The following is a 20,678-nucleotide window of genomic DNA, read 5'->3' on the forward strand; positions in this document are numbered from 1 at the left end:
TTGTTTGTGTAGGCCCAAAGCTGGCACACTTGTTTGAGAGCCTGGTGGGAAGCATTGGAATTGGAGAAAGGGGGCCATAACCAGCAAAGCCAGACACACCAATCCAGTTTGTGAAGTTTAATTGGGAGAGCCAGGCCAGCCAGCACAAAGCACCAAAGCCACCCAGCAGAGCTTCTAGCCTGTGGGCCCAGAGCTGGAATAATCATTTTTTAGGCCTGGGAAACAGTGTATCAAGACCATCCCACACTCAAGCATGACAAAGGAAACATTAAAGGAAGAAAGCACACAGCAACCAATGTTGAACCCCCCCAACCATTCTCCTCTTCTGCCCAACATGAAAATGTCCCCACAGGCCAAGCCAAGACAGACTAAAAGAATCATTTTGCATAGGCATGCTACAGCAGTACATTTCCCAGCCAGCATCCAAAAATTTATAAAAATTAAAAAGGCCTACCAGGTCTCCTCTCAGTCCAGACAAGCACAGTTGATCCTCCAGGCAGATGTCCTCCAGGTGCAGCCTCTGTCCTCTCTCTCAGCATGCAGCAACAGAACTGTTCAGACCACTCAGTCTTGCCCCAAATTTAAATCCCCTTCCCCTGCTGCAGCCTCAGCCAAAGATTTGAATCTATTGGCTGGCAGAAGGATGCAGCAGTGGGATTGGTGACTCCAAAAGTCACCCCTCCCTTGCCTTACCTCCCCCACACTCCAACAGCCACCCTCCTCCTGCTCCCCCTCCCCTAGCTGATAATTTTGGAGGGAATCTCTGGCATTGCTTTGCAAATGCAAAGTGCAATGCTATTGGCAAAGCACCTTGCATTGGCAAGGCAAAACAAAGGATTTCCTTCCATCCTTTGCAAGAGGGGTGGAGGGTGACAGAAGGAGTGAGTGACTCACTCCTCCCCCCCTTCTAAAAGGCTGCAGGAAGCTTAGCTTCCTGCAAGAGGGGTGGAGGGTGACAGAAGGAGTGAGTGACTCACTCCTTCCCCCCCTCTCTTCTGAGAGCCTGCAGGAAGCTTAGCTTCCTGCAGGCTTTTGCTAGACGCTTGCCAAAGCAAGCGCCTAGCAAAATGGCGCCTGTAGGAAACCTGAATCAATTTGGAGAAATCCGAATCGATTCGGGTTTTTGCGATTCGGAAAACCCGAATCGATTTGGGTTTCTCCTAATCGAATTGGGTTTCTCTGAATCAATCCGAATCAGGGTGATTCGGGTTTTTCCAAGACCCGAACTGCACACCCCTAGCAGGGACATTCTTGTGAAATGGGGATGGGGGCTGCTGTGGGGAAATTTGACTTCTTTACTCTCTTGGCCCCTTTTGGGATTGTCTCCTCAGCCACCGAAATCTCTTTCGCTTTCATTTCCTATCACTTTGCTCTAGAATGGGAGACATTTGCAATGAAGCTGGGGACAACGTCAAATGCCTAAAGGGCAACGAGCCGGAATACGTGATCAGGGGGACTCTGATTTGCAGACTCTCCCGCAAATGGGTGAGGGAGATGGTGTTTTTCGTCCTGTTAGCAGGAAACTTTTTGATGAACCGGGGAAATAAGGATGTGGAAAAGATATTAGGAAAGGGCAAGATGGGGAAGAAGGGGGTGGAGTCTTTTCAGGGGTGGAGTCTCTTCTTAGTTCTGAGTGTGAGGTAGAAGGGGAAGGGGAGGACGAGTTTGGGTCAGATGATAGGTATTCTGGAAACATACATATGAGGGAGAGGAAGGAAGGAAGATGAATATGGAGGGAAAGGAAGTGGGGCAGAAGGAAAAGGGGGATTAGAGAAGTTAAGTGGAGGAACAGAGTTTGCTAATGCTAATAATGATATTGTGCAAGTAGATACTGGCTTTCCAGTTTCTTCTGTTTCTTCTGCTGTAGCATCACCACCACCTTGTTTGATGTTAATAAATGGACAACAAGTGAACTCAGTGAATTCAGTGAACTCAGAGATCATGTGTGATCAGTGTGAGGAACTTTTGTTAACACCTTCTGGGCAGAATCAGCAGTTGCAACTGAATGAGGAAGAAGTGAGTACAGAAGTAGGAATTAATACAGGACTCGGAACTGTTACAGAAGTGAACACTGATTTACTATCTGATAAGTTACAGGATAATGTTGATGTTAATAATAATGCAAATGTAAATGTTGATGCAAATGTAAATGTAAATGTAAATTTAATTCAAATGGAGGTAGAGACACAGGGAGAAGTAAGTAGTGCAGTGGAAAGACCTATAAGGTCATCTATAAGAACATTTGTTCAAAGTTCAAAAACAGTACGGAGAGGTGATGTCTTACGGATGAATCGGGTTGGTATAGAGGAGAAACATACAGAGGCACTTACACGACAATTGGCAGAGAATCCTAAGACCTCTACGGCTAATGTGTCGTATGCTCAGAAGTTAAAAGGTAATGGTAAGGAAGGAGGAGGGGGAACAGATTCTAAAAGAAGAGGAGGAACTGATTCGGAGACTCCTCGACGTGAATTTGATTTTGAAAGAGAAAAATTGATGGATGAAGAATTTTTGGACGCTTTTTTGACGAGAGGGATGCTGCTGCAGCGGAAGATGACTTTGATCCTCGGAAAAGGTATGTTATTCGACTTCAGTATAAAGGTACGGATTCGAGAAAATTAACGGAGGAATTTGTAATGGAAACGTTGCTTCTGGAATTGATGCAGGTCCCTCGAGGTGACATTTTGGCTGTAATTATGCCACCCGGGTTTACAGAAACGGATATTTGTTTTTGTTTAGAGAGAGGATACCAGAGAGCTTGGGCTAAGTTTCGTGAATTGATACGTTTGAGTTCAAATCCTCTTCAAGATTACGATGTTATACCTTTATTTAGGGGAGAAGCTAGAGTATTAACCGTGGCTTTTAGAACAACTAGTATACCAGCGGAGGATGTGGAAAAGTGGTTGGGTCGTTATTGTCGAGTGTTACTTTCTCCTCAAAAAGTCCGTAATGAGTGGGGGGTATGGAATGAGGAGTATAAAGCGGTTGTAACGCTTCACAGGGATTTTCGTAGTACTTTCCGACATGTACCAAAGTACTTTTATTTGGGAGTAGATAGAGGTATCACGAGGTATAGCGGACAACCTCCTGCTTGTTTTTCATGCAGAGGATTCGATCACGTTCGTCAACACTGTGTAACACCTCTGTGCTCTGTTTGCGGGAAGAGAGGACGTGTCAGCTCAATGTTCTTCGAAAATTGTCTGTAATTTATGCGGACGACAAGGTCATTCGTATTTACTGTGTCCTGAAGCATATTATAATAAGGTTTGGCCAGAGGCGTATGCTAAGTTTAAACGTGTTCACCCTCATCTTTATAAGCCTTTTCAAAGAACGACAACTGATGAATCAGTACCTACTAAGGATTTGTCTGTAGATGTTTCTATGGAAGATAATTTACAAACCGAGGATAGCAGAGGAATGAATGAAGAAAATGTCAGGAAGCAGGTCAATCAGCAACATCAAGATGATGCAGAATGGAAGCAGGTAAAGCGATTGTCTCGGAGTAATGTTAGAGGTTCGGTTAAACGGGGTGTATTGTTTAACAAAAGAAAATAGGAGTAATCGTTTTCAAGGACTCCCAGTAGATGAAGGAATGGAAGAAGATACGGAAGAGGTAGAAGATGTTGTTCAGAAAGATTTTGTGACAGGATCTGCCTTAAGTGGTTCGTTAGCTTCGTTACCTTTGTTAACAGAGCAGAGGCTGAGACGAAAAGAAGAGGCTCGCAGATGAAAGGAACAGGCTTTGAGCGAAAGACAAAAACGGTTAGAACGAGAAAGGGAGGAGGCAGAGGAGAAGAAGAAAACACTTTGAGCGAGTATGAGAACATTGGGAGATTTGACAAGACAGGAGTTAGAACATAAGTGTGAGGAGACCAGACTGAAAATATTAAAGGTATCGGATCAACTTAGGTCTTTGCCGGAGGGATCTGGGGAAGAGGAAATACGATTGAGGAATAAAGAAGAATTTTGGAAGAATGAAGTGCTGGTCATTAATTGTGAGATTGATAAAAGAGTAGAAGAAGAGGCTGAGTACGTGATGGCTGTTGAAGAAGTTAAGGAACAAGAGGGAAATGAACAAGAGCAAGAGCAAGAGTTTTTAATGCTGGAACAAGTAGATCCTCCTCCTCCTCCTCTTCCACCTCCTGCTTTACCTCCTTTACCTTCTTCTTAGATATACAAGTGTTTGTTAGGCCACACCTTCCGTTTTGAGAAGGGGGTGGAATTTGATGGGATTTGATGAAAATAATGGTATATTATAAGTATCTTCTTTTACAGGTATTTTATAGAAATAGGATGGATAGAGTGTGTGTGTATTTATAGAATTGCTTATTGTTTACTGTTTACTGTTTACTGTTTACTGTATATTCTTTACTGTATATTCCTTAGATTATAATGTAGAGATGATAATGTATAGATGATGATGATGATGATGATAATGTTTGCTGCATTTGCTGTATTTGATGCGGGAATGTTGACTGCAATTGTTTTCACTTGTTTCACTTGTTTCAATTGCTTTAATATGATGTTAATGTTAATGTTAATGTTAATGTTAATGTTAATGTTAATGTTAATGTTAATGTTAATGTTAATGTTAATGTTAATGTTTGATGAAACTGGTAGTTATTGTAATGGTGAGAAATTATTGTTGATGTTTATATGTAGGATGGTAATACTTTAAATAAAAATTATTTTCCTAAAAAAAAAAATTTATTTTCCTAACCCTAACCCTAACCCAATCAAGGCCTAAATGGCCCCACACCTTTTAAAGTCAGATGGGCAAGGTCACTTGACTTGGGGAAACTACTGGAATGGCCTTCTGGTGCATTCCCCTTCAAAATGAGCCCTGGGTATTGTATTGAAATGTACTTACTTGACACTGATTGTATTATCCTCATACTATGTAATCTGCCTTGAGTCTCAGTGAGACTGGAATGACAGGAAAGAGACCATTATTCCACTCAGGAGCATGCCATTCCAGTACCAGACCATTTCTGCAATATTTAGAGACCCTCAATCCTTTCAAGAATGAGACATTTAGGTCCCAGAAAGCTTCCGCTACACCCAGAGGCTTTCATTGCACTCTCAGGCCTGTCATTCCAGTCCCAGAGCCCTTCTGTCACTCTCAGGGGCCGTCATTCCAGTCAGGGGCCTGTCATTCCAGTCCTAGAGCCCCTCTGTCACACTCAGGGGCCTGTCATTCCAGTCCTGAAGCCCTTCTGTCACACCTAGGGGTTGTCATTCCAGTCAGGGGCCTGTCATTCCAGTCCTAGACCCCTTCTGTCACACCCAGGGGCCGTCATTCCAGTCAGGGCCCTGTCATTCCAGTCCCAGAGCCCTTCTGTCACACCCAGGGGCCGTCATTCCAGTCAGGGCCCTGTCATTCCAGTCCCAGAGCCCTTCTGTCACACCCAGGGGCCATCATTCCAGTCAGGGGCCTGTCATTCCAGTCCCAGAGCCCTTCTTTCACACCCAGGGGCTGTCATTCCAGTCAGGGCCCTATCATTCCAGTCCCAGAGCCCTTCTGTCACACCCAGGGGCCATTATTCCAGTCAGGAGCCTGTTATTCCAGTCCCAGAGCTCTTCTGTTACACCCAGGGGCTGTCATTCCAGTCAGGGCCCTGTCATTCCAGTCCCAGACCACTTCTGTCACACCCAGGGGCCGTCATTCCAGTCAGGGGCCTGTCATTCCAGTCCCAGAGCCCTTCTGTCACCCCCAGGGGCTGTCATTCCAGTCAGGGGCCTGTCATTCCTGTCCCAGAGACCTTCTGTCACACCCAGGGGCCGTCATTCCAGCATGGTGCCTGTCCTTCCAGTCCCCGAGCCCTTCTGTCACACCCAGGGGCCATCATTCCAGTCAGGGGCCTGTCATTCCAGTCCCTGATCCCTTCTGTCACACCTAAGGGCCATCATTGCACTCAGGGGCCTGTCCTTCCAGTCTCTGAGCCCTTCTGGCACACCCAGGGGCCGTCATTGCACTCAGCGGCCTGTCAATCCAGTCCCAGAACAGTCTATCTGGGCCCAGACACTTTCCTTCAAAATCCATTCCACGTTTTTGTTGCACCTCTTTTTTTGCTCTAATATGTTTCAATGGAGACCATGCAAGTCAATGGGCATTCCAGGTTCCCATTATTTCCAATTGGCATTCAAGCCTCTCTCATTATTTTCAATGGGCAATCCTGTCATTCGTTTTAGTACATCCCCCTCAAAGGACAAGCCTTGCCCCAAAAGGGCAGCATGGAAAGGCAATGTGAAAAAAGACCCACATTCCTGCTAGCTCTGCCTTGAGGAGAACATAGGAAGGGGGGATGCAAAGAAGTAGGGAGCACCTTGGGTAAGTGGGGGCAGCCAGGAAAAACAAGAAGAGATGAGGGCCCCAACTGCTAGCTGCAAATAAGGTGCAAGTAGATACGCTACTCTGGTGTTCAAAATGCTGCCCATCGACAACAGAGCACCATCTCCTGTCCACAGACACACGCAGCTCCTGCCCTCCATAACGCCAGGCAGTCCCCACAGCCCTCCTTGCACCCAGACTCAATGTCTCACTGGATAAAAAAGCCACAGCTTAGCCACAAACACAGGGACCCCCCCACCCCACCCCCACCCCGATTAAACAGACTGAGGCAGCAAAATAAAGAAAGTGCCTCTCAGTACACCTGAAATACTGGGAGGGCTCTGGCACTCAGGAAGCTTTCAAGGCATACAAAGTTTTCCCCACCAGGTTCAAGTTGGGCCATCAGCTTCACTGCTGCAGTTCTTTCCCCAAATATTCAGCCCCAGTTCATCCTACGGCAGAGGAAACTCCCTCCATGCCACCAACCCCCATGACACAATGGTAGTCAATACCATGCTTGCCACCAAGAATGTGCTGAGAAAATAACAGGGGCTGGGATGGCACTCACCTCAACCCAGCCAGACACCAGGAACATCTACCCCCTACCTAGACACCATGGGACCCATTCCCTAGAGGCATAACCTCACCCACACACAACCCACACTTGCTGACCAAACTCACCAGACATTGCTGCAGAGAAGGGAAAGCCTACAGGAGACTGCATTTAGAAAAGGCTGTCCTTCCATGGGCTGGACTGCCCCCCAGTCCTGCCCCAGCTGTAGAGAGGGAGGGAACCCAACTAGCCCAGGGAAGAGGGGTCCAGCCCAGCCCTGACCCACAGGCTCCTCTCCAGGCCTCACCAGCTTGCAGAGAGAAAAGAGCAAGCAAACCAGCAAGCAGCCACATCTCAGCAACACCCCCACAAGATCTTTTTCTCTCTCTTTATGTGTGTTCAGTTTGTTTCATCAGACTTTCTATTTTCCAAAGCCAACCCTTCTTCTTGAAAGTGAGAGGGGAAGGGGAAGACTTTCAGTACCCAGAAATATAAAAGAGAAAAAAATCCCTGCCTATAAGCAGAATATTCAAAGCCAGCAGCAGTATTTCACAGGCATGTGTGTGTGTGTGTGCGCGCACACACACCTTATCAGATGTCAAAGCAGAACTGGCCACTGAAAAAGCACATTGGCAGCATATTGGAGAAGGGAGCCTTGTTAGGGGAAAACATGTCCCTTCTTATTGGAATATTAGAGGGTTTGCCAAACATCCCTCCATACTGCCTGAAGGGGGTTCTCAGTTAATTCTGTGACCGTCAGCACAGAGCTAGCAGCACAATTTACTCTCTTGACTCCTTGATTCCAAATGCAAGACCTCAATCTGGCATGGGGGCTTAATGGCCACTAACACCACAAGGGCACTTAAAACAGGCCTGATACCAGCTCAGCTTTTGGCCAGCCTCCTCCTTCACTGTTGCCTGTATCTTTATGCTATATGCAACGTTGCATTATTAAAACAGAGACACAGCGGTGTCTCAGCAAGGCTTCGGACAGACCTGCCATGGTCCTATCATACTGCAGATGTGCCCAGAGTCAGGGCCCTTTGGAAGGAGGACTATCAGAAGGTCACTGGGCAAAAATCCTGAATAAGCACATGACCTTCCAAAATTTCTCCATCATTATTGAAACTGGGAGCATTACTGGATGATGGGAGGGGGCAGGACATGATGTCCCATTAGGTGAAAATCAGGCATGGGAGAGCACATGCAAAAGCAGGCCAAGCCAGCTTCATCCTCCAACACACAACCCAGGTACATGCCCTGTTCACTCTGAAGGACCTTACAGGCTTGAGAGGTTAGAGGCCACCCCCAGGAGTCCCACAGCACCCTCTTATAGCTGAGGAATCCCAAGCTGGAATCACAAGGAGCCCAAGTCCACCTTCAGAGAACATGGTCAGCTGCCACTGCTGCGCTCAACAGCTCCTTTCCCATTTTCCTCTGGCACATCAGCACACAACATAGAAAGATGATGCACAAACAATGTCTGGGGCAGAGCAAGTGCCACAGGTGCGCAGAAATAGACTGGTAGGAAGGCAAAGAACGTACCGGGGGCTGAGAGGGGCTGAGAGGGGCACAGGCAGAGGAGCACCAAGGGGTGGGGGCCCAACAAGGAGCCAAAGCCCAACAAGCCAACAATGAGTGGAAAGACCAACATTGAATACTCACCATTGTCTGGATTCACAGGCAAGCCCTCTGCTCTTCCCACCACCCTTCCTGACCAGACTTACTGGATGTCTCTGCACAAAAAAGAACACCCACAGAAGATGTGGCATTTGCAACCGGCTGTCCTTCCATGTCCCTGGCTGACCGCAGGGCTGCTCCTGCAGGCAAGAAAGGACCCCAGTGAAGAAGGGCCCAGCCAAGCCCTGGCCCTGGTCCACAGGCTCTGAAGCCTTACAGGCCACAGAGGGGAAAGAGCAAGCCAGCCAGCAAGCAGCCACGCCCCAGCAGCTGCTCCCAGCATGAGGCTCTGCTAAAGTGAAAGTAACCGAGGGAGGCCCCGCCCACTTCCTCCCAGGAAGGACAGGGAGGCTGTCTTTTGAACCAGCAATCTGGGCTGCTCAATTGCAACCCACAGAAAAGGAGGAGCAACTTCACCAATGAATGACCAGGACCCACTTTAAACTGACCAATCAAGGACAAGCACTGGCTTTGGAAGCGATCGCGCCGCTCTATCTGAAGCCGCCTCGCCAACCTCTCCTTTGGATGCGACAGTTCTCCCGCTACCCGAAGCCATCACAGCCGACGAGTCTCCATCCGTCTTCTTCTTTTGAATACGAACTTTAAAGACATGCAAAGCTTGAACACACCAAGCTGCCATTTCCGCATGTGTAAATTCAGTGTCTTTCTTGCCAGGAATATCATATACTCCTGACAATTCTTCGGGTGAATTTCCTTCCATATAACGAAGAATGTCTTTAAATAAAATCACAAGCCCTTCTTCCATCAACCAAGACGGATAAACCTCCATTGACGTTCGACCCCGCCGTCCAATCACAAGCCTATCCACAATATTGATCGATAAGCTTCTAGCATAAATCACCTTTTTCATATTTTGAGATCCATCCAAATCTTTACCAGTAAGATATCTCACCAGTATATCTTTGTGCTTATCCAGCAGATCAATAATAAAATCCTTACTACGTTTGTCCAAGGCCACAGTACGAACAGACCTTAAATTCAAATGGGCTAAAAAGGAAGCCCAAAACTTTGCCAAGTCCAAATCTTGAAGTTTTTCAGCCACTAAAATATCAAAAGCCTGTGACATAGGTGCAGCCTTCAGCACTTCCCAACGATCCAGAAGACTTTTCTCTCTTCGATTCTTCCCAGTAACGACATCTTGTTTCAAAGAACCTTGACTCCTCATCGAAGAAGCAGAAGACACTCCATAAGTCTGTTCAACCTCCACTAATTCCTGGTCATTCGAATCCATCAAAAATTCCATAATTTCTTCCTCAGTAAGTCCCTGAAAGGGCTGATCAACAAATTGAAAACAAGCATCCATTGAAGATGAACCTTCTTGCAATTGTCTCTCAGTGTCCTTTTTGGTCTTCTTCCTGACAGGCTGATTCTCAGGAGAAGATTCCAAACCTACGACTTGTTTTGCTTTCCCTTTGCCTTGTCCAGTCTCTCCAATCACTAGTTGCGATGTCTCACCCAACTTTTTTTGCATAACTTTTTGAGAAAAAACTTGTAATCCACTTTGAGTTCCCAATTCCACCGACTTTTGAGAGGACCCCAATTCAGATGTCAACTCAGTCAATTGCAATCCAAGAGACAATTGGTTCTTATTTTCTAACTTCTCCAACTTTCCAGTCTGTGACATGTTTGCAGTTTGCGACACCGGAGGCAACCCGTCTTGATTTAAAGCAAGAGAAAAAGGAGAAAACGAAGAAGACAAAGCAGCATGCTCAGAAACATCAGGCATGACCAAAAGACTTTCCCTGTTTTTAATCATTTCGGTCTTTTCCAAATCCATTCCCTGTTCCGAGTCCTGTAATTGCGCCTTAGTTAAAGCTTCCATCCAAGCAGTCCAACATCGATACTGTTGTTTAGTGAGCACAAGGCCCTTACAATAAAATTCATTCGCAAGATCACAAGCAGCATCCTCTTTCTGAAATTCAGCCTGCACTTCGCTTAATTCTATCTGAAGCCGAGCATAACGATCCGGATCAAAAGACTGAGGAACCAATCCCAACATTGTCTCTAACGATTTCTCTATCCCCATAAGTATTTGCCTGTTAAGTTCAGCTTCTTCAAATTCCTTGGTCCATCGTTGGAAATGCAGGACCCACGCGTCCTTCCACTTAATAATCCAGTCCTGCAAAATCTGAATAGCCTCATTAAGCGAGGTACAACCAGCCACCATTGTGCGAATGGCTGAATCTAAAACATTGACCTTTTGGTTAATATCTCCAGCACTCTTTCCAAAATCATTTTGAACAACTTTCCTAGAACCTCCCAATTGGGGAATAACAGGCGAAATAAACTGTGCCGCAATAAAATCTTCCTGAACACCTGTCACATCTGTCACATCTGGATCAGATGTGACAACATCTGTCACAACTGGGACATCTGGGTCAACATCTGTCACATCTGGATCAGATGTGATAACATCTGGCACAGTGACACCTCTAAGCAACTTAGGTGTAACCATCCCTTCCTTCTCTTCAGTTGCTAGGCAGACTTCTTTCTTCTCAGTTGCTAGGCAGACTTCTTCTATTTCAGACGATGCGATGCCAGCTTCTTTTTCTGACAATGTGATACGATGTAATACTACAACAGGCTTCATTTTCAAGCTTTTTCCTTGTAGGCCCGAACTGACCTGTTCTTTTCTAGCTGAAGACCCACGATTTCTGGGGTCCCCCCCAGTCGGGGGGGACTCCATTCCTCACCCAAAAGTTGGGGAGCACCACTGCCAACAAGGATCTCCAAAAAATTCTTACAAAGTCCAGAATAAACGGGCCAAACGGCCAAAAAGAAAACTTTGTGCCAGGAGCCTCTCAAAAACACGACCGGCCTCTTCCACTGTCAGGCTTAGGCTTAGGAAAATAGATTTTTTAGGAAAATAGATTTTTTATTCATAAATACCATTCTACATACACACGAGAAAAAGCTTTAAAGAACAATCAAGAACATTAAAGAACAATAAAAACCAATAAAGAACATTAAAACTTTGCACTTTGCACTTTACACTTTTAAACTTGAACGTTACAGTAACGAAGAATGCAGTAATGAAGAAAACAGTACTGAAGAAAAACAAGGTACATTAAAAAAGTACATTAAGACTTCAACACTCGTAAGAATAAACTTACTTTACATTAATTGTATTTTCTGCTTCTGTCTCTTTGTTTCCACCCCCTACTAAATCATAGCAGGTGTGGCCTAACTTAAAGGAGTAAAGGGTAAAGGTAAACTTAAGTTCCAGGGGGGTTACCAAGGGATTCCCCTGTCTTACGGGGGGGAGGCGAGGGTCCGAACTTCACCGTATAGTCCTTTTGTAAATTACCAGAGGGGGAAGACTCCCGGGATGACACTGCTGAGGCACCTCTTTGCTCCCTTTCCTCTCCTTGCTCCCTTTCCTCTCCTTTACTTGGTTTCTTGTCTTTACTTTGTCCCTTGTTTCCACCTCTCTTCTGTTCCTCCCCCTGTTCCTCTACTACCATCTCCGAATCCACTTCCTGTGTCCCTGTAAAATAGAGTCTCCCTGACTTCCAATCTGGGCCTCTTGTATCTCAGTCATCGTGGTCATCTGGGCCTGTGATGGAACGGCCCAAAACTTGGCTAGATCTATTTTCTGCATCTCTTTGGGAACTAGGATGTCAAAGGCTTTAGACATCGGTTGCAGCTTTACTTTTTGCCAGGTGTCCAACAGATTTGCCTCCCTCGTATTTCATGAGGCATTTTTAACTTCCCCGTCTGTTTCCATGTCAGTATCTGTTCCCGTTGTAGAGGGTACCGGTGACCCATTTTGCTTGGATGGCACTGGAGACTGAGTCATCTGATTTCTCATCCTCTTCTTTTCTGGGTGACCCTCTGGGGATACCCGCATCCTCTTCTGCGCAAGGTATTGAGCTGCCTCTTCATGAGCCGCCCTCTCCTCCTGTTGGTCGTATGCTTGCACTAACTGCTTCAGTTCCTCACGACAAGCCACACTCAGTTCGTATGCTAAAGACTTTGTATCTCCATCCATTTGCATCAATGCATCCACCTCCTTCCACTCCTCCATCAGTTCGGCCCGCTCATCAGGGTCCGTACAATTCTTCAACTCACCCTCAATATCATCTCGCCTTGAATACAAGTCAAAACTGTACGACGTCTTGTCATCACATTCTCTGGCTAAACATTTCTCTTCTTCTTTCATTCTAAGGTATTGTTCTCTCAATACATTAAGTTTATCCTTTTCTGGTGTAGGTAGCTTAACTATAGCTGTCTTGCTCAGCACAGGAGACTAACAAGTCTTCCTAATATCTCTAGGAAACTTAGCTAGGTCCATATTAGTTTCCAGATATTTCTCAAATTTTTGATATCGTTCTTCAGCGTCCTCGGAGACGTTAGGATCAAAATCAGGACAATCAGGGTTAGGGTTAGGGTTTCTAGGGTTAGGGCTACTAGGGTTAGGGTTAGGAAAATAGATTTTTTTTTTTTTAGGAAAATAGATTTTTTATTTATAAATACCATTCTACATACACACAAGAAAAAGCTTTAAAGAACAATCAAGAACATTAAAGAACAATAAAAACCAATAAAGAACATTAAAACTTTGCACTTTGCACTTTACGCTTTGAAATTTGAATGTTACAGTAACATAGAATGCAGTAATGAAGAAAACAGTACTGAAGAAAAACAAGGTACATAAAGAAAATACATAAAGACTTCAACACTCGTAAGAATAAACTTACTTTACTTCAAATGTATTTTCTGCTTCTGTCTCTTTATTTCCACCCCCTACTAAATCATAGCAGGTGTGGCCTAACTTAAAGGAGTAAAGGGTAAAAGATAAACTTAAGTTCCAGAGGGGTTACCAAGGGGTTCCCCTGTCTTACGGGGGGGAGGCGAGGGTCCGAACTTCACCGTATAGTCCTTTTGTAAATTACCAGAGGGGGAAGACTCCCGGGACGACACTGCTGAGGCACCTCTTTGCTCCCTCTCCTCTCTTTTACTTGGTTCCTTGTCTTTACTTTGTTCCTTGTTTCCACCTCTCTTCTGTTCCTCCCCCTGTTCCTCTACTACCATCTCCAAATCCACTTCCTGTGTCTGTGAAGATTCACCTTCTCTCGCCCTTTGTTCCATTCTTTTTTCTATTTCACATGCTAAAAAATTGATCTCATCCCTCCAAAATTCCTGTTTGTCATTCATCCTCTTTCCTTCCTCCTGAGACCCTCGAGATTCCTCCCACTGCCGAAGCTTCTGAGTCACTCCCTCCAACTTCTCCTTAGTCTCATTATGCCACACCTCGAGTTCCTTCTCACTCATATCCTCCATGGTACGGAAAAGTGACTTCTTTGCCTCAACCTGAGCCTCCCTTTTTGTCTCCCTTTTTGTCTCTCTTCTAGCTTTGGGCCTCACCGTCTGAATCTCACCACCTCCTCCTCCTTCTGCTTGTGACTCAGTCTCCATCTCCTCGCACTCTCCCAGTATTCCAAATCTATTTCTGTTATTAGGTGCTAACTTCTGGGTAACAGAGTATATCCCTCTCCTCACCTTACCTCGGGATGATCCTCTCACCTGTGTCCATCCTCCCTCCTCCCCGTCATCCTGCCTCTGTTTTTGCATTGTGCTTTCCTGATTCACAGAGGGTCTCTCCTCCTCAGTAGCTGTATCCCGAGGGGACTTCTGTTTATGGACATGGGCCAGCCTAAGTTTTTCGTAAGCCTCAGGGTAAGCCCGGTTATAATAGGCATCTGGACACAGTAAATAAGTATGTCCCTCCCCACCACACAAATTACAGGTAACCTCGTAAGTACAGCGGATTGAATCGTGGCCCCTCCTTCCGCAAGCGGCACACAAAGACGACGTGCAATCTTGTCGAATGTGATCAAAACCTCCACACTGGAAACAAGCAGGAGGCTGCCCACTATATCTCGTTACACCTCTGTCACCCCCTAAGTAAAAGTACTTTGGAACGTGCCTGATGTTGCTACGGTGGTCCCTCTGTAATGACACGACTGCCTTATACTCCCCTTTCCACACATTCCACGCATTCATGGCTTTCCGGGGGGGTAGCAACACCTTGCAATGTCTCTCTAGCCATCGCTCAACATCCTCCTCCAGAATGCTAGTGGTCCGGAAGGCAACAGTGAGAACTCTCGACTCGCCTCTAAATAGGGGCACCACATCAAAGTCAGAAAAGGGATTCCTCTCAGATTTTTGGAACGCCTTAAGTACTTGCCAGAAATATTGATAAGCCTGCTCAGTCACAAAACATACGTCTGTTTCTTTCAGACCAGGGGGCATAAGAACAGCTAGTATGTCCTGGGGGGAAACTTTTAAACATTCTAGTAGAGCATCCATCATGTATTCCTCTGTCAATTTTGTAGGATCTGTTCCTTTATATCTAAACCGAACCACGAATCTCTGCCTAGGATCAAATTCAGACTCTTCTTGTTCCCTCATATTAAAGAACTCTTCCAGGAATTCCTCATCCTCCAATTTCTCCTTTTCAAAATCTACCCGACGTCTAAGAGGCTCCCCGATATTCTCTCCTCCCCTTGGTCCCGTTGTCCCTTTTTGTTTCCCTGCTGGGCCCTTAAGCATTTGGGCATAAGACGACCCTGAGGCTAACACAGAGCTTCTACCTGATGTGGTTGGAACTGCCTGGGGGTTCAAATCATCTGCAGTAGTCGTAGTTGACCCTATACTCAATCCCTCCCCAGCCTTTGTGCCTTTTGTAACATTATTAACCTTATTCACAGGAGGTACTTTCTGCAAGGCTCCCAGAGGTCTTGCAGGCAGGTCCCCATGGAGTTTACTTACAGAAAATAATGCAGTAGAACTAATGTCCATTGCTGTTATCTCCCCTGAACGAGTCCCGTGCAGTCCCATCGTATTTGTCCTTTCAACATCTTCCAAAATCAAAGGAGCAAACGTCCCAGAAGCAGCAGTCCCAGGAGCAGCAGTCCCAATAGGAGTAGTCACAGAGTCAGCAATCCTATTTTGGTTCCTCTCATCGTGAGTCGAAATTGCTCCATTTAGTCCCTTTTGGTCAGGAGCCGCTCCATCCAAAATTCTGTTCCCTCCCGCCTCTGTCTGTGACAACCGATGCTCAACTGTAAGAGAGAAAGCAAAAACGCCCGCAGGCCCAGTATCTTCCCTATCAACTACCCCTCGAGGGGGTTGTGCCTCTGTCAACCCCGGTACCCCCACTTTTTGTATTTCCCTCCTTTCTTCCCTGTCACACCCACCTTCTCCTTCATTGCTTTGAATATCTAGTCCTTCTGTTCTCTCTGCATTCCCTCCCTCAGGAAACTCTTGCACACCTGTCTTCCCAAGGACTAGTCCTTCCACTTTCCAATCTTGTTTCCCTCCCCTTTGTTCATCTTCCAAAGCTGGAATACCCTCCAGTTCCCCATCCGAGGCAGGAGCAGACTCCACCCCTGACAACCCCCCATCATCCTCACTAGTCCCCTCAGCGTCCATTCCACTTCCCCTCCCACCCTGACCTCCCCCGCCCTTTTCTGTAAAAAGTGTCTTGCTGATTCTGGGCAAGGAAATGGCAACTAAAACCTCATCCGTTTCCGGGAGACCCTGTAAACCAGAGTCTCCCTGATTTCCAATCTGGGCCTCTTGTATCTCAGTCATCGTGGTCATCTGGGCTTGTGACGGAACGACCGCCAGACCATCCGTCTTTACCGCGGCCTTCCCTTCAGATGGTCCCTTGTCTCCAGTCTTGTTTCCCGTTCCCGTGGGTTCCATCGCCCGATCCATCCTCCGAAGTCGAACGTCGATCCAGTAGAAAGCCTGCTCACACCAGGCCGCCCAGTCCTCATAAGTAAGTTCAGAGTTTTCATCATCGGGGCAGTCGTAAATGCCCGCAAACTCCTTCTGTACGCTTTCCTCCGCATACCTCTGAAAAATCCACAAAGTATCCTTAAGTCCTTCCTCAGACAGCCAATTGGGATAGGTTTCCGTAGATGTACGACCTTTCCGACCAATAACAAACCTATCAACAACTTTCACAGTCAGAGATTTAGCGTAAGCGGCTTTCTCCAAAGCTTGAGGCTCGGGTTCTATCTTCCCGGTCAAACAGTCCACAAGCACTGTCCTCTGCTTGTCCAGCATACCAATCACAGCATCTTTGCTCTTCTTCTTCAACGTCACAGTGTCCATTATAGGCAAAGCCATGTGACCTACCAGAAAGGCCCAAAACTTGGCTAGATCTATTTTCTGCATCTCTTTGGGAACTAGGATGTCAAAGGCTTTAGACATTGGTTGCAGCTTTACTTTTTGCCAGGCTTCCAACAGATTCGCCTCCCTCGTATTTCGTGATGCATTTTTAACTTCCCCGTCTGTTTCCATATCAGTATCTGTTCCCGTTGTAGAGGGTACCGGTGACTCATTTTGCTTGGATGGCACTGGAGACTGTCTCATCCGATTTCTCATCCTCTTCTTTTCTGGGTGACCCTCTGGGGATACCCGCATCCTCTTCTGCGCAAGGTATTGAGCTGCCTCTTCATGAGCCGCCCTCTCCTCCTGTCGGTCATATGCTTGCACTAACTGCTTCAGTTCCTCACGACAAGCCACACTCAGTTCGTATGCTAAAGACTTTGTATCTCCATCCATTTGCATCAATGCATCCACCTCCTTCCACTCCTCCATCAGTTCGGCCCGCTCATCAGGGTCCGTAGAATTCTTCAACTCACCCTCAATATCATCTCGCCTTGAATACAAGTCAAAACTGTATGACGTCTTCTCATCACATTCTCTGGCCAAACGTTTCTCTTCTTCTTTCATTCTAAGGTATTGTTCTCTCAATACCTTAAGTTTATCCTTTTCTGGTGTAGGCATCTTAACTATAGCTGTCTTGCTCAACATAGGAGACTGACAAGTTTTCCTAACATCTCTAGGAGACTTAGCTAGGTCCATATTAGTTTCCAGATATTTCTCAAATTTTCGAGATCGTTCTTCAGCGTCCTCGGAAACATTAGGATCAAAATCACGACACTCAGGGTTAGGGTTAGGGTTACCAGGGTTAGGAAAATAGATTTTTATGTTCTCAGTCTTCTGGGCCTCCTGAGTTATGAAGGTCTCCTCATGAGTAAGAACATGTCTAACAGCGTCCCCAGCATTCAAGTTTTTCATAGGAGCAAAGGTCTCCTCGTGAGTAAGGACATGTGTAACAGCCTTCCCAGCATTCAGGTCTTGCTTAGGAGCAAAGGTCTCCTCATGAGTAAGGACTCGTGTAACAGCCTTCCCAGCATTCAAGTCTTGCTTAGCAGCAAAGGTCTCCTCATGAGTAAGGACATGTGTAACAGCCTCCCCACCATTCAGGTCTCGCTTAGGAGCAAAGGTCTCCTCATGAGTAAGGACACGTGTAACAGCCTTCCCAGCATTCAAGTCTTGCTTAGGAGCAAAGGTCTCCTCGTGAGTAAGGACGCGTGTAACAGCCTTCCCAGCATTCAAGTCTTGCTTAGCAGCAAAGGTCTCCTCATGAGTAAGGACACGTGTAACAGCCTCCCCACCATTCTGGTCTTGCTTAGGAGCAAAGGTCTCCTCATGAGTAAGGACACGTGTAACAGCTTCCCCAGCATCCAATTCTTGCTTAGGAGCAAAGGTCTCCTCGTGAGTAAGGACGCATGTAACAGCCTTCTCAGAGGCCACGGTGTTCTTAGAAGAAAAGGTCTCCTCAAGAGTAGGGCCACGTGTAACGGGTTTACGAATGCTGTGGGTGTCCTCATGAGCAAAGGTGTCATTCAAGCTCTTAGACCCCACTTCCTGGTCCAGATGATCCCCAGGGCCCTCTGAGGAAAATCCTGTCTCTACTGTTGCTTGTTCCATTGAAAGCAATAGGGAAAAGGGTTGCTCCTTAAAAGCGGCAGGGGTCTTCTGGGAGGGGTGAAACCCGAAAATGGAGGTCCGGTCTATATTCCCCAGGGGCCCTTGAACATTCTCACCATGTGTGACGTCAGAAGGCGCGACTCCCAAAGCGGATGGCAGCACATGAAATTTGAAGCCTTTTTCTTGTAGGCCATGCTGGGAAGCATGCTCTCCATGATCTCCATTGTCTTCTATAGGCAAAAATTTGATCTCATTTTGGGGGTCCCCCCCAGGAAGGGGGGGCTCCATATTCGCACCCCGTGATGGGGGCACTCTTAGGAACAAAGTCTGACCAAATTTGAAATTTTTCTGAGAGATATAATAGGTAAAAAAAGCTAAAATCCAAACCAGGAAGTGAGAGCTCCTTGATCGCACGTCTGCTATTCAAGGTGGGTTAGGGTTAGGGTTAGGGTTAGGGAAATAGATTTTTTTTTTTAGGAAAATAGATTTTTTATTTAATAATAACCATTCTACAACAAACTGTAAGCAACAAAATCCAAGATACAAGATACATAATCACTATTGAAACAATAAAATACAGTTAAAGTACAAAAAACTAAACTGCTCAAAAAACTAAACTGCTCATATATACATACATATATACATACGTACATATTAATATATACCTCTGAATATTTCTAGTATTAAATATTACCATTAAATATTAACCATTAAATATTAACATTATGCATCGACAGAAATGTAAGCCATCAACATTCAGGCTGTTCATGTTTCAAACTTTATTAACTTTTTAAACTGTATTATCTTTATTAACTTTATTAATTATTAACTATTATTCACTATTAACTATCAGCTATTAACTATCAACTTTCCTCTTTATACTAATAAAGGAAATAAAGGAAAAAGAAGAAGAATTAAGTTATACAACAGAAAAAGAATTAAATTATACAACAGATGTCTGTCCAACCTGAGAGAAGTCAAGGTAGGAAGTAATTATATCTGACTTCAAGGAACTGGGGGGTTGATCTCATGAAACCACCTCCACCTGCTCAGCCACTTCATGCCCTTCATCGTCTTTTCTTCCCACCTTTTAATTTTTGCCAAATAATCGGTTACAGTATGTACCGTTTCAACTAGGGGGACTGCCTTTTTGGTATACACCTCCTCCCTTCTATTTTTCATCACAGTGCTAACAAAGATAAGATTCACTAACCTAACCAGGGCCCAAGGGACTTTAATACCAGCCTTCTCACCCAGACAGCCCCCCTGTTCCCTGGGATTCCCAAAACCTTCTGTCGGCTCCAATCCCGAGACAATCGTTTCCCAGTGTTGTGATATCAGAAAAGGCCATTGCAATGCTCTGGCTACTCCTGCCCACGACCTCCTTACAGCTACACACTCCTTCACAACATGGGGGATGGTCTCAGGAATGTTGGTATGTGGATTCAAAGACCTACAAAGCACCCTGGGGCAACGCTGTTGGTCTTCTGTCGCCCCAAACTTTTTACTTCCCACATATAATATCTGATGGTAAGTCCTCCAACGAAGATCCCGTAGGGCATAAGGTATGGTCCGGTCACTGAAGGTGGGAATAGGAAAGATCTGGTTCCTCAAATACGAAGAAAGCGTCTCCTTCTTCCGTCTCTCTTCATCATAGGGTACCAACCGACTTCTTTAACCGATCTTTAAAGTTCTTATAGAACCCATATGGTAACCCATCCGGTCCCGGCTTAGAGTTACGTTTACCTGCCTGAATGGCTCGCTGGATTTCTTCTTGCTCGAAGGGCCGAGATAGTTCGCAAAGATCTTCTTCATTTGGCGGTAACGGTTTCTGCCCAAAGGCACTTTCTAGGTAGGACTGAATGCGTACTTCATCAGGAGAGGTTTCCGAAACCGCGTAAAATTCTCTATAAAATCTAGAGACCTCTTCTGCTATCTCGACCGGTTCTTGAAGTAGTCCATCTGACGGACCTCCTTTTAATGCAGACAGAGTCTGGTTGTATCGAGGCAGGCGATCTTTTTGCCATTCTCCCTTCTCAATTAACGGCCCCGATGCTCTAGCCACCCGTGCCATATGACGCCGTCGACGTTGGGTAAGGCGGTAAGTTTTAATAACTTCTTGATTGCGTCGAAGCCGTTCATTGTCAACGTCAACGCCCTTGTTCATTCTCCATCTGCATGCAAGTACGTTCTGGATCGCTCTGTGATATTGTGACAGTTCATAACTGCCCTGCACTCTCCTGGCCCGGACCGAAGCATATCGTATGGCATCTTTCGTCCTTTCCCACCAATCGAGGA

This window comes from Eublepharis macularius, chromosome 9, assembly GCF_028583425.1.
Source record: "Eublepharis macularius isolate TG4126 chromosome 9, MPM_Emac_v1.0, whole genome shotgun sequence".
NCBI lineage: Eukaryota > Metazoa > Chordata > Lepidosauria > Squamata > Eublepharidae > Eublepharis > Eublepharis macularius.